This window comes from Magnolia sinica, chromosome 9 (assembly GCF_029962835.1).
Source record: "Magnolia sinica isolate HGM2019 chromosome 9, MsV1, whole genome shotgun sequence".
NCBI lineage: Eukaryota > Viridiplantae > Streptophyta > Magnoliopsida > Magnoliales > Magnoliaceae > Magnolia > Magnolia sinica.
This window is the reverse complement of record NC_080581.1, coordinates 34130443-34140214: the sequence shown is the minus strand read 5'-3', so window position 1 is coordinate 34140214 and position 9772 is coordinate 34130443. Positions and strand designations below refer to the sequence as shown.

Below are 9772 nucleotides of genomic sequence, written 5' to 3'. Positions count from 1 at the left end.
GTCCTTGTGTAGGATTGAGTGTAGAGTTTGTGACACAAACTCGATAGGTTCTTGTGTAGGACTGAATTCACCAGACACAAGTGTGTACGTATTAGTCTCCGTAGGGAGCCTCTAGCAAGAATGTACATAGGTCCTTGGATTAGGACCGTAGTGGTTATTGGTTAGCCAATAGAAAACCAGTTAAGTCTCTGCAGGAGCCACCGACATGAGTGAAAATGTGGTCCTCCGTCAAGGGAGTGTACGTGTAGGTTAGTGGTTAGCCTAGGATAAACTATTGTAAAGGTTAGAGGTAAACCTAATTTAAAACCTCTGAGATAGTGAAATCTAATGTACTCGAGGAGAGTGCATCTGCCGAGAGTAGAGTAGGCAAGTAGCCGAACCAATATATATGCTTGTATTTATGATTGTGATTATGATTTGAGCACATTTCTATTCATGGTTATGAGTTTAATTGGTTGAATTATATAAATGCTTGAATGAATTATATGCTAGGCATTTGATTGATTGCACACACACACACACAAGATGCCTATCTCGCACATAGACTAGTTGCTCAATTAGTTGCATTAATTGTAGTTTATGAGAATTGGACCCTTATGCTTTGTTTGAATTGGTAAAACATTTTAAGTAGTCAATTAGTTTTAATTGAAAAAATTTTAAGTGGACGTATTCACCCCTTAGGACTTGGCCATTATGGACTCCGCCAAGCTTCCGCATAGGGCGTGTGGTGTCATGTTAGATTATCCATGCAATTTTAACCCATACTCCTATGCTCAAGAAATCCCAAGCATTACGGTTACTTGTTATCTTTCTAACACAAACCATAATTATTCAGCGGGCCAATTATTCTACTAGGGTGTCAACTGCCTGGGCCTCTAGATGGGCTAAGCTTTGTCCAAGCTAGCCCTCATCGTTCAATGTAGACCCAAACCCCACTTAAAGTTTTTTTTTTTTTTCTTTTCTTTTTTATTGCAAGATTGCCTTCTAATAGTCACACCTTTTCCATCCTGACATAAGTTTCTTTTTATTACAGGATTGCCTTGCAATAGTCATAGATGAGTTGGGCCACATTTGGTTTGGCCTGTACATGGTCTAAGTGAGGCCCGGTTGAAAAGTGGTCCTGCATTTTAATTTCCACCGCAGCCCGCTGCATCTTAACTTTGTGGTATGTGTTTTATCCATGCCGTCCATTCATTTTTTCAGATCATTTAAGGGCTTAATTCCAAAATTGAGGTAGATCTAAATGTCAAGTGTACCACACAACAATAAAGATTGAATGTCCTCTATTAACAACCTCATCGGGTCCACCTAATGTTTATTTGGCATCCAACCTATTGATTAGCAATGACTTAATGAACGGTATGGATGACATTTAAACATTATGGTGGACTTAAGGAGCTTTCAACCATAGGCATTTCCCTAACCAATTTTGTTTTCCTACTGTTGGGTCCACTTGAGTTTTGAATTTGCCTCATTTTTTTGGGCCTGCCCTAACATCATTAGACAATGGATGACAGGGTGAATTTGTCACAAACATCATGGCAGGCCCACTTAGCTTCCAATCATAATGAGTTTTTCTTTTTTCTTTTTCTACAAGTCACCTATATCCATAACTCAAACATGCTGCACAATGTAGAATAATTGGGATGGGATGCCAACAAGGTTGGTTGTTGTGCTACCATAGTGTTTATCTTTCATCAAACCAGTTAATCAGGTCTAAATCACAAGGATGAGGAGACAATACAAAAATCAATCTGATACAATGCCTAAGTAGGCCACACCATGCCAACTTAGTGCTACTAGGACAAAATTTACACTACTCCCGTAGATAGGGGATCATATGAATTATTAATCAAGTTTAACTTCTGCATGCCCAATCTAAATAATGGTTTTCACTTGATGGATGGAGTGTGTTTTTTATATACAACACAGTGGATCCCAAAAGCTCGTGTATGGTAAGTGTAGACTATTCCGGTCTAATTTTTCCTGCCAACATGTCACTCAGGTAAAACATTATTAAATTGGTAGGGCTCTCCATTAAGATCACATGACATACCGAGCGAAGAGAGATGGAGTAAAATTGAAGTATATGTATTACATTATAACACAGGTCAGAAATCTGACCAATAGTTAGAAGGGGCTAACCGTGAAGATGCCCTGCTTTATAAACCAGACCAATCACCTCATCAGGTGGGTCACCGAGGTAGGTGAGAATATATGGATGATTGGAAAGAAAAATCACCATTAGAAATACATGCATGGCCTACCTTATGAGTGTGCTGGCATGAATTTTTTCACAGGGCATGTCACATAGAGCCCCACCTTGTAAATGAACCGCATATCCCAAACTTATGTCACAATGGCATATGCGCCCTTCTTCACCTTTTCAATCTCCAAACAGTGGCCGTACTCGGACTCCTAGTTTCCTGTACATCTGGCATATATAATTGTAACAGGTCAGGTCCCATTTGTTTAACCCATCAAGAAGAAGGTTTCGTTTGGTTTTTGCCTTTTGGACCCAATTAAAATCAGGTCTAGTAGGTTCCGGTCAGTTTCATGAGATGATCTTATTAGTTTGGCTAATCAGTCTGGTGGGATCCAATTAATTTTAACTGCAAAGTTATATGTGTTTAATATATATATATATATATATATATGTATATATATATATATATATATATATATATATATATATATATATATATATATATATGTATTGATTATTCGGGTTAAAGAAATGAGATTTCCTATTCCACACATATATAAGAGAGCTTATTTACCCACCATGCATGTGTCAAAGGGAGATGTGCGTGCGATCAAATTCATGCATCTGGCTCACCCAAACTCAACTCAAAACCTAGATCCAAAGACCCCATGTGTAACCTGATTGGATCCAAGTTTGGGTCTTCATGAATTAGACTTGAGCCTTAGGGACACAACCTGACAAGTCCCTAAACTAGTTAGCCCTAGAGTGGGTACTATAAGACTCTACCCAAACCCAACAAGTCGACACCCCTACTGATATGTATTTTGCTGCATTAAAAGTTCTATGTTGTTCCCTCTCACAGTACGCATTGCACCACCATCTGATAATCAAGACCTTTGATTCGGTTGGACACTGTGTGGATGGAATATATGCCAAAATTTTCAAAGGTTAGACGACCTTAATGGAAGGTTGATTGGCACATGATCCCTCTAAATGTGGGACGACCTTAATGGAAGGTTGATTAAGCTAGTGGACCCTTCCATTATGAACTGCTCCCATAAAATCACATTAGTTGGGTGGTGATGGGAAATGATCCACCATCTAGCTGCCCCTCAAATGTATAAATATTTAAGGTTGTACTTCCAAAGGGGTGGTAATGGGACAGGATCGAGTTGAACCGGGATTTTAATACATCAATTTTAATCGGACCCAAAATTCATGCCTAGTGCCCACAAGCAATAGCTTCATGTGCATAAGAGCAACCTCATCTATTAGGTTTAACACACATTTCCTAACCACAAAAGTAAGTCCAGCCCAACAATTAGGTGGGCCACAGCATAGGGAACGGTGTGAAGTCATCCCTAAAACCCTTATATTCACTGTATTAACATTGTGTGGCCCACCTAAGTTATGGAAAAGCATGATATTTAGGGTGATGATACATCCCGGTAAATGAGGTGCATTAGATGAAATGGATTGGATGTCATCTAACTGCTGCTGTAAGCCCCATAAAATTAATGATGGGCCCGACTTCCCTACGGTATGGCCTACTTGTGCTTTGGAACGACTTGATATTTAGGTCCTAGGGTGAAGTTAGGCAGTACACATGATGAATGAGTGGTGGATTGACATGATTATTTAGGCCAAAGGCACAATCACCAAAAGTCCCCGCCTAATGAATTGATGGACTTTCACACACATGTTTGTTGACATGTGTGTAGATGCATAGCTAAAATAAGACATATTTGCAGCTTATCCTCCACACAAACAGCCCACGCACATGTCAATCCTGACCATCCAAGGGTAGTAGACATATCTCTCTCAACTGTTTTCTTTGGTGTGGCCTACCTGAATCAAAACTGATTTTTTGTCCTTGAACCTAATATTGGATTATATGTCAAGTGGTCTCAAGGTAGGCCTCATAAAATCAAGGGTGGCATCTTTTTCTCCTTTTTTTTAGTAGTGGAAAATTTAAGAATAGTTGAGAGATGATAGCTCACTGTTGATTTTTAAGGGGCCACCATAGTGTATATACATGCAAAATCCACTCTGCCCATTAGGTGTAATCCTAGGTTAGTTTCGATGCCAAAAAATCAGGTTAATCCATTAGATAGGTGGGCCACTAGCACTAAGTGTGTATTCCCATGTTAGGCTCAATTAAAAAAATAATAATAATAGGTTAATCCATGCCAAAAGAAAAGAGATACATCCACCATTGATTTTTATGGGTCCCATTGTGATGATTATAAGAAATTTACTCCAACCGTTAGATTTCAAACCAATCTTTAGGCTTAGGGCCCAAAAATAGGCCTCTACATGATCCAAATGGGCCCCACCAAGGGAAACAATTTTGAGGGTGAGCACTGCTTGTACCCTGTTTCCAATCATGTGGTCCACTTGAATCATAGATGCATTAGAGTTTTGGGCAATGGACATAATACGAGGTGATGCACCTAATGGTCAGGGTGTATTTCATATAAACATTATAGTGGGGCCCACCCAAGCTGCCAACTCGTTGTTCACATGGCTGAACCCCAGCTTCCATTGACAAATCTCTTAACGGAAGCTGCCAAATGATAATTAATTAAATCAATGTAGCTTATTAAAAAACTTCTTAAAAAGAACCTATATGCACCTTGAAAAAGCTCATTGAGTGGCGAGATTTTATTAGCAACGGTATGCAGCCGGAAAGGGTGGCGCACAACTCAATCTGCATCCAGGGAAGGCTCACCAAAGTTTTCAATGAGGACTTTCCCCCATTTTGACCTTTATCTCCCTGGCCAAGATCTGACTTGTTCATTTAACATTAGTCAGGCTATTGATGATTGGTGGGTCAGGATTAACCTAAGCTTGCTACTTCAGGAGTGCAAATGGATCCTAACCACCCCCACATCCATTTAATAATTTGGTCTATATTTGCCCCATTGGGTGATCCTCACCAATAATTCGGTCTATATTTGCCCCATCGGACTAATCACCCCATAAGGCAAGTCACACTTGTAGGTGAAAAATGGATGATTAGTAGGAAAATTCAACGTCACTCAATAATTGGACTGGGCATATGTCATATAGATGCCCCCACCTGTTTAATAGCCAAATGCCTCAAACGTTTGCCATATTGGCATGGTTGGGATGAGACATACACAATTAAGAACCTTCTAAAATGAGTATGGAGCCTGCTTTGATGGATGTAGGACATCAAATCCATACATCATGTGCATCCATTAATGCTCTCTTAGGGCCTCAAAAAATTAGGCCCCCATTTTTAAATAGAATTTGAAGATATTGGCAAGACTTTCAATTCCTAGTCTTGGTGTGAATACCCACCTTTAATGTGGAAAACAGTTGATGTGCTAGCGGCAGCCCGCCGCCCATTTTGTGCAAGTAGCATTAAACTTGAATTTTCAAAAAAGAAAAAAGAAAAGAAAAAAGCAAATTTAGAAAAATCCACCTACATAATATAAAAATTTACATTCTGGTACTAGATTAACCTATATGGTGAGTCCTAGAAATGCAACGTCAATCACTGCTCCAAATTAAAGCTCAAAACTCGTAGGCATCGCTCACAATTGACCAAATCAACTAGGATCAGGAGACCAAAAGAAAACTCTGAAAGAACTCATCAACAACTAGTATCACTCGTATTGACTCATAAGTAACAGGTTGGCGGTGACTTTTCTAAGAAAACTGAACCTAAACCAGGCATCTCTTGAAATTTTAACTTCTTTCAGTTTTTCCAGAAGTAATAGCTGATAATATTAGTTAACTTGCAGAGAATAACAGTCATATCAAACATATCTAACACATTTAAAACTTTTATAGAATGAAAAAAAAAAAAAAAACCATTTACAACTATAACCTAATACCCACCTAGAATGCAGAGCACCACACATCTTTTTGGGAACTTTTGGACTGTAGAAGCTATATGAGTAATGATCTCTATAACCTGTTGTTGAACCTGTATTCATTCACAGGAATTTGACTGCACTGCTGTACATAAAATATTAAAAATAAAGGACAAAATGAAAGGATGAAGTACCTGAGCATTTTTCTCACCCCATCCAGGAACAGCACAGAGAAAATGGATCAAGATTTCTGCAGACTGGTCAAGGTTGTCAAGACCTTCTACTGCCTGTTTTAACGAGATAATTGCTGCCAACAGATTAGAGCTTACTAAGTACATCTTTTTTTTTTTTTTCTTTTTTTCTTTTTTTTGAGAGAGAGATGACAAGAATTTTTTATTAAACCACTGCCAAGAGAACAAGGCAACAAAAGAATCCAAGGCAGCCGCAGCTATGAAAAACAGGCAAAAAGGGAGGCAGATCTTGTCTCCAAGCAAACTCTAACTAAAAAAGAAAATTTTCCTAACAACAATCTCCTCAGAAGCACTTCTATTGAGGAAGCAAAGAATCAGAATAATTCAAGCCAGATCAAAGAATCAAGCCAAAGTGCCAAACTCAGGGAATTCATAAGGCAATAATAGGAATTCCAAATTTACCAAGTTTGCTTATTATCAGAGTGATTCACGCCGTAACTGTTCTATTGAACTTTACACCAGGCTTAACTGCCAAAATGCATTAATGTTGAGAAGTGTTCCGAATAAAGAGTCAACCCAACAAGTGGAAACTATTTCACAACTAACTGAAGGACTTTATGTTAATGCAGCTAGAATGCGGAGCAAAACACTGGTGTTAACAGGCAGGTGGAGATGATGATGATGTGTCACTATTAATGGATGGTGGATTCATCCAAATATCTAGCCACTTGCATGTCTTTTTTTTTTCAAGGTGGGTAGCAAGCCGCCAGAAGTATATTAAGAAAACAGGGGATTTCTGCGCACTTGGTTTTGAGATGTACAGAAATTTATCGAGATGTAAGGAGACAAATTAGTGGTATATCCCTAGTATTCATACTGACAAGTAGCCCTCAAATTGCAGCTGCAATCCAACTTGAAAGATTGGTAATTGCAATGTGAAACTAATCTTGTGTTATCGTGGTATATCCCTTCCACTCCTCCTCGGACATTAACCAAATTTCTGATATCTCCCAGCGCCTTCCTGTTATTCCCTTCACCTGCAACAGGCTTCTGCTTTACGCCCAGAGCAGCTAGTCCACCTCTTGGTTGTTGAGGAACTATTGGCCTTGATGCCATCTCCTCCTTCCTGATTCTGCCAAAACACGATGGCACCAAGGCTCAAGATCACCGATGATAGAAAGACTTGGAAGCAGCCGTTCTGCATCTCCACTTCAGTATTTGAATTCGCCGCTGCGATCAAAGATCAACGGATGAGATTAGAATGGAAAACGATCCTCCTTTAATCCTCTTTTCTTATTCTCTTCTCCTCTCTTTGCCTCAGATTTTCTTTCTCTGCTCTCTGTTTTCTTTGTTTTTTAACCATGCCCCATTTGATTTTAAAATAAATTTTAAACACACACACAACAATGATCCAAGCATTTTGCTCCATCATACGTATTCCTTCCAGATAACGACCTAAAATCTTATCACGACCAATTCCCAAACTCTCCAGTCTCTTAAATTTACATTTAAAACATTTAAAATATTTAAAGATCTTTTTAATACAGGAAGCCTCGTTATTCCTGTGGATCCTGCCACTCACTAACTACTCTTTCAAACAAAGAACCCAAACAAGAAGAAAAATACAAGAGAGAGAGAGAGAGAGAGAGAGAGAGAGAGAGAGAGAGAGAGAGATGATCTCACTTAGCACCTACGGTTGGGAACTGACCTGGATCTTCAATGGAAGGAGCTACCACATTATTCAGAAAATTCTGAGAAGCAGCTTGCGTTGGAGCTAGGGCTTTCTTCGGTGCTGCTTTCTGCTGCTGCCGAGCAGCTATCAGCTGCGACAGATCGTCATTATCGTCATCTCCCAACAGATTGAAAGGGTTCGCAGTCGCCATTTCCACGGCTGATTGAAAGAAAACCCTAATGCACAGAGATATAGTAGCAACCGAGAAAACCCAAGCCTTTTCCCACAGATTGGTCCATCGATGCAAGATCTACGTCCAGAACGAGCTCTCTTTTCCCCCCTTTTACCTTTTCTCAAGGTGAGAAGATAAAAAGAGACCTGGAAACCTTTGCTGCAACTAAAGAGAGAGTGAGAAATGAGGGAGAAGACGTGCAGTCTATCTTAAGGTGAGAAGATTGGAGATTTGAAGAGAGAGACAGAGACAGAGAGAGAGATATGCGAGACGAGAGATTGAAGAAAACGGGAAAGCAAAAGAGCCGTACGTGGAAAGAGGGTACGGTCCTGCATTCGGAAACGGTTTAGCACCATGTGCAATTAGAAACGGCTTAATACCGTTTCTGAACCAAAGAACTAGCTGTGCCTAATAAACAATTTTGGTGTAGTGTGGGTCAGGCACCTATTAGGGTGGATTCACATAAGCATCATCACATTGGAGCCACCCCGCATGGTCAACCCTAGCCCAGACGGCCAAGAAATCTCAAGCAATACAATTGCGTGATATCTTTTTTCCTTAATTAAATATACTTGGGGGTATCAATGAGCTCAGGCCAAGCTCTACTAAAGCCCATCCCTCATTGTTTGATGTAGGCCTGAACCTAGCCTGGCCCAGCTTGTGACAAGCCAAATAATCCAGCCTAAGTCCAACCCTTTTATTTTTTGCCAGCCTGAGCTCGTCACCTGAGAAATCAAGGGTGGGCATTAGTCTTGCAACGGTTTATACTAAAATATTTGAAAAGAGAATGTCTCAAGTCTAACTTGTTGGACCACAATTTAAGGCCATCCCAGTGGACAACTTACTACTTGTTAAATTTACTACCAGTGTTAGTGCTTGTGAAATCCAATCCTCCTGATAGGTTGGCCCCATCAAGAGGATCACCTAATGCGAACATCGTTCTATCCACTCATCAAGTGGCCCACACAATTGAAAACAATGTATAGTCATTGATAAATAACAAAATAAAAGTGTAGCCACTTGATGAGTGGAGGGGGATGATTTTCATATAAAAAATTGCTCACCATTGGTTCAGCGTTCAAAAGGGAATTTTACTGACCCAACATTCACTTTGAGCGCAGCTTGGCTGCAACTCCAGAACCAACTATGTGGGTGCGACCCTAACTGTAGGGCCCACTCGATGTATGCATTGTATATCCATGCTGTCCATCATTTTTGCCAACTTATTTTAGGGCATGGTCCTAAAAATGAAGTTAAAAATAAAGTAGATAAAAATATCAAATGGACTACATCGGAAACAGTGGTCATTGAACGACCACAATTAAAAACTTCCTAGTGATGACGATAATATTTATTGACCATCCAAACTATTGATAAAATCCAATCTAATCTAAAAATTTTGTGGCCAACAAAGGGTTTTAATGGTTAGTAACCTCTTGTGGTCCACTTAAAAATTATATTTGCTTGATTTTTGGGAACATGCCCTAAAATAAGCTGCCAAATCAACGGATGGCTCATATATGTATTAAATACATCTATGTGGGCCCTATGGTTAGGGTTATACCCATATCGCTAGTTTAGGGTCACACCCAAGTCGCGCTCCTTGACTTTTTATGGGCCTACTAT

General features: G+C 39.6%; 1 long non-coding RNA gene across 2 annotated transcripts; it reads right to left on the bottom strand.

Annotated features, from left to right (window-relative positions):
* Positions 1-5894: 5894 nt before the first annotated feature.
* On the bottom strand, positions 5895-7986 carry LOC131256236 (uncharacterized). Of its 2 annotated transcripts, XR_009176688.1 has the most exons (3): positions 7951-7986; positions 6246-6358; positions 5895-6164 (listed from the first exon to the last, which is right to left on the bottom strand). It is a non-coding gene; the product is annotated as an uncharacterized LOC131256236 (long non-coding RNA). The 2 variants fall into 2 exon arrangements; XR_009176687.1 differs by lacking the exon at positions 7951-7986 and having other exon boundaries at positions 6246-6488.
* Between the last annotated feature and the right edge of the window lie 1786 nt (positions 7987-9772).